Source organism: Diceros bicornis, unplaced genomic scaffold (assembly GCF_020826845.1).
Source record: "Diceros bicornis minor isolate mBicDic1 unplaced genomic scaffold, mDicBic1.mat.cur scaffold_339_ctg1, whole genome shotgun sequence".
Classification (NCBI taxonomy): Eukaryota; Metazoa; Chordata; class Mammalia; order Perissodactyla; family Rhinocerotidae; genus Diceros; species Diceros bicornis.
This window is the reverse complement of record NW_026691210.1, coordinates 89,098-93,535: the sequence shown is the minus strand read 5'-3', so window position 1 is coordinate 93,535 and position 4,438 is coordinate 89,098.

Below are 4,438 nucleotides of genomic sequence, written 5' to 3'. Positions count from 1 at the left end.
TTGGGGACCTCAGGCATTTCAATAAATTCCCCACGACTTCAGTTTCCTTGAAAATGAGGGTAAGAGGAGTTAATTCCACAGGGTTTTGATGAGGATTAAATGAGATGTGTACGGGCAGTGCTTAGAGTGGTACGTGGAACATGGTAAGCGCTCCATTATGTTAACACTCCCCCTTCTCCTCCCTCCCCTCCTCCTCCCTCTCCTCCTCCCTCCCCCCTCCCTCCCCCTCCTTGTCTCTCCCCTCCTCCTCCCTCCCCTCCTCCTCCCTCCCCTCCTCCCTCCCCCTCCTCCTCCCTCCCCTCCTCCCCCTCTTCCTTCCTCCCCTCTTCCCTCCTCCCTCTCCCCCTTCCTCTTCTTCCACTCCTCTTGCCTCTCGTCCTCCTCTTCCCCCCTCCTCCTCTTCTCCCTCCTCCCCTCCTTCTCCCTTTTCTTCCCCCTCCTCCTCCCCCCTCCTCCCACTCCTCCCTCCTTCCCCTCCTTCTCCTCCTGCTCCTCTGCCTCCTCCTTCTCCTCCGCTCCTCCCCCACCCCCTCAGCCTCCCCCTCCCCTTCTTCCCCTCCTCCCCCTCCTCCTCTCCTCCTTCTGTTCCTCCTCCTCCTCCTTGGAGAAACGCGTATTATCTGGTTGTTAGTGGCTGGGCTGCGGCTGGGCTGAAGCTGGGAGCCAGTGAGGGGCAGAGCCAGGACCATGGCGGGTCCCCTGGACTCCCTCCCTGCACTCATCCCCTCTACTTTGCTCTCCTCTTGCGTTCTCACTTGTGGTGTGGCCTGGGGCAGGCTACAGGAACTCTCTTGGGCATCCGTTTCCACATTTGTAAAATGGAGTTGTAACGTTTACCTTGAAGCAGGGTGACTGACCATCCTGACTTGCCCCAGACTGGGATGGGGGGGGCGGATCCCAGGAATTTGGACTTTGAGGGCTAACAACAGGAAAATCCTGGGAAAGCCAGGATGACTTGGTCAACTACCTTGACACATTACTGTGGGGACTGCAGAAAATGCATGGAAGGGGCCTGGTGCACGGAAGTCACTTAGGAAATGAAAGCTCTATTTGTATTTTAATAAGTTCCTTTGTCTCTCTGAGTCTCATTTTCTGCTTAGGTCAGTTAAATGACCATTAAATTGTTTTGAAGATCATGTGTGTGTCTCAGTTGGGGTGTTGAAGTGGCCTGTGCCCTGGTATCCCCACTCCTTGCCCTTCCAAGAGCGGCCAGAGGGCACCTGTGAACCCCAGAGTCAGGGGCCATCCCTCCTCGGCCCACAGCCCTTCAGGGCTCCCACCTCCCTCTGGGTAAACTCTCAAGTCCTCCTCGTGGCTCATAAGGCCCTGCACAATCTTCCCCTATCCCCTTCCTGCCCTCCCCTCCTCCCTCTCTCCCCTTCGCTTCCTCTGCTCCAGCCACGCGGGCCTCCTCACTCTTCCTCCAACATGCCAGGCACAGTCCTGTCCCAGGGTCTTTGCACACACAGTTCCTTCTGCCCGGAAAGCTCTTGCCCTACATATACACGTGGCTCCCTCCCTCACCTTCTCTATGTTTTAGCTCATGTGTCGTCTTCTTAGTGACCTCTCTATTTTTGACATTGTATCCCTCACCCCCACATCTCCAGATTATCAGCTCTGTGAAGGTGGAGAATTTTGTGTGTCTTGTTCCGCCGCTGAATCCACAGTGCCTAGAATAGGGCCTGGTGTATAGTAGGTGTTTGTATTTGTCAGGGTTGTTCAGAGAAACAGAACTAATAGGATGGATATCTATATATCTGTATACACACACACACACACATACGTAAAGATTCATTATAGAGAATTGGCTCACACAATTATGGAGGCTGGCAAGTCTCAAGATCTGCGGGCTGAGACTGGAAGGAATTTGGAGAACTGAGTGAAAGTGAGCATGGCTGATGGGACAGGATAGGAGACGAGCTGGAGAGGTTGACAAGTGCCCAGTCAGACATGACTGGGTTGCTAGTCTGGTTTGGGGTGGATTTGAGTTGTGAGTAATGGGAAGCTCAGAGTTGAGAGACCACAAGTGATAAGGTGCCGGAAGTCTGCAAAGAGAAATGTTGCCTTCGTAGCTGAAAGAGGAAGCTGGAAATGAGAAGCAAGATATTATCTGAGGCATCATGCAGGGAAGGGAAATAAACAAATCATGCTGTAGGGAGCAAAGAGCTTGGGTCTCAAGACCCTAATAATGATAATCCATCTCTTACGTTTTTTTTTTTTTTTAAGATTTTATTTATTTATTTTTTTCCCTTAAAGCCCCAGTAGATAGTTGTATGTCATAGCTGCACATCCTTCTAGTTGCTGTATGTGGGATGCGGCCTCAGCATGGCCGGAGAAGTGGTGCGTCGGTGTGCGCCCGGGATCCGAACCCGGGCCGCCAGCAGCGGAGCGCGCCCACTTAACCGCTAAGCCACAGGGCTGGCCCTATCTCTTACGTTTTCATGGCACTTTATAAAGAGTTTTCCTATGATGTCCTATCCTACCAATTGATGCTGGCATTCTCGCTGTGCCCCTCTATTTATTTCACGCCCCACATCCCATCCACTGGCAAATCCTGTTAACGTTACCTTCAAAATAAATCCAGAATCCTAGCTTTCCATAGCTCCCACCTGGGTTGTATCCACCATCATCGCTCGCCTCGACAAGTGTGGTCACCTCCTCCCTGGTCATCCGGCCTCTGTCCCTCTACAGTGCATCTTCCAACCAATGGCCAGAAGGATCACGTTAAAGTCAGGCTCTGTCCTTCCTCTGCTCAAAACTCTCCCATGCTCCCCTTTTGCTCTGATAAAATGCTGAAGTCTTACAGTGGTCCAGCAGATCCTGCATGATCTTGCTATGTCACCTCCTCCCACTCTCCATTTATCCACTGTACTCCAACGACATCGGCCTCCTTGTAGTTCCCCAAAATCACAAAGTGTGGTCCTGCCAATGGGCCTTTGCACTTGCTGTTTCCTCTGCTTTAATTAGCTTCATAGCTCACTTACCTCCTTCAGATCTTTGCTCAAATGTTACCTTCTCAGTGAGGTCTTTATCATTGAGCACCGACTATGCACCAGGCGCTATTCTATGCACTTGGGATGCAGTAGTAAGTAAGATGGTCACACATCTCTTCTGGGGGCTCACAGTCAATCAGGGAGAGAAACTTTAAACAACCAATTACAAAAGTTTTTATGTAGAATTATCTTAGATATTGCCTGAAAATTTACTCCATTTCCAGCCAGACCTACCTCTTGTCATGTAGAAGTAATGAAAATCATGCACTTAGGGTTTTCACCGGCCTGATGCTGCCATTCACCGGCTGTGTGCCCTTGGGCAAGTTACTTAACCTCTCTGAGGCTCAGTTTTCCACATCCATATAATGGAAGTTGTATTAGTTTCCTATTGCTGCTGTAACAAGTCACCGAAAACTTGGTGGCTTGAAAGAACAGAAGCGTATTCTTACAGTTCTGGAGGTCAGAAGTTTGAAACGGGTCCCACTGGGCTGAAATCCAGGTGTCAGCAGTGCTGCATTCCTCGCTGGAAGTTCTAGGGGAGAATCTGTTTTCTTGCCTTTTCTGGCTTTTAGAAGCCAACTGTATCCCTTTATTCGTGTCCCTCTTCTTCCATCTCCAGAACCAACAGGGGCTGGTCAAGTTTTTCTCACATTGCTTCACTCTGACTCTGTCTCTCCTGGTTTCACCTTTCTCTTATGAAGATGCTTGTGATTGTGTTGGTCCCACCTGGATAACCCAGGCTAATCTCTCCATCTCAGGGTCAGCTGATTAACAGTCTTAATTCCATCTGCAACCTTAATATCCCTGTGCCATGTAGCATAGCATATTTGCAGGTTCCAGGGATTTGGACGTGGTCATCTTTGGAGGGGCCATTATTCTGCCAAACACAGAAATGATAGTGTCAAGTGAGTCCCTTCCCTAGCACCTGGAAGCCTGCCCCCACCTGTGGCTTTGTCCTCCTGGAACTCACAGTGTAGTAGAGGAGATGATCACTAAAAAGCTAACCACTCAAATAATCCACCAATTATAATTTTGATAAGTGCCATAAACAGAGAGCACAGGGAGCTATGGGGGAGTCAGGGAAGGCTTATTGGAGGAAGTGACATTTAAGCAAGAACTGGAGAATGAATAGGAGCTGGCCAGGCAAAGCAGAGGAAAACAGAACAGCATGTGCAAAGGCCCTGTGGTGGGGAGGCTAGAAATGGAGAGTGAAGAGAGATGTGGTTCGGTCTGGTCACTGGGGACTTTCCAGGTCATATTAAGTAACTTGCATTTTCATTCTGAGTGCAACAGGGAGTGTTGTAGGCAGGGGTGGGGGTGGGTGATCAGATTTGCATTCAGAGATGATTGCAGGGAACAGTGGAGGGTGTAGGGGATGTAGGGGATGTAGGGGATGCAGCATCCAGGGGAAGATCTGTACCAAGCATAGCCATGGAAATGGAGAG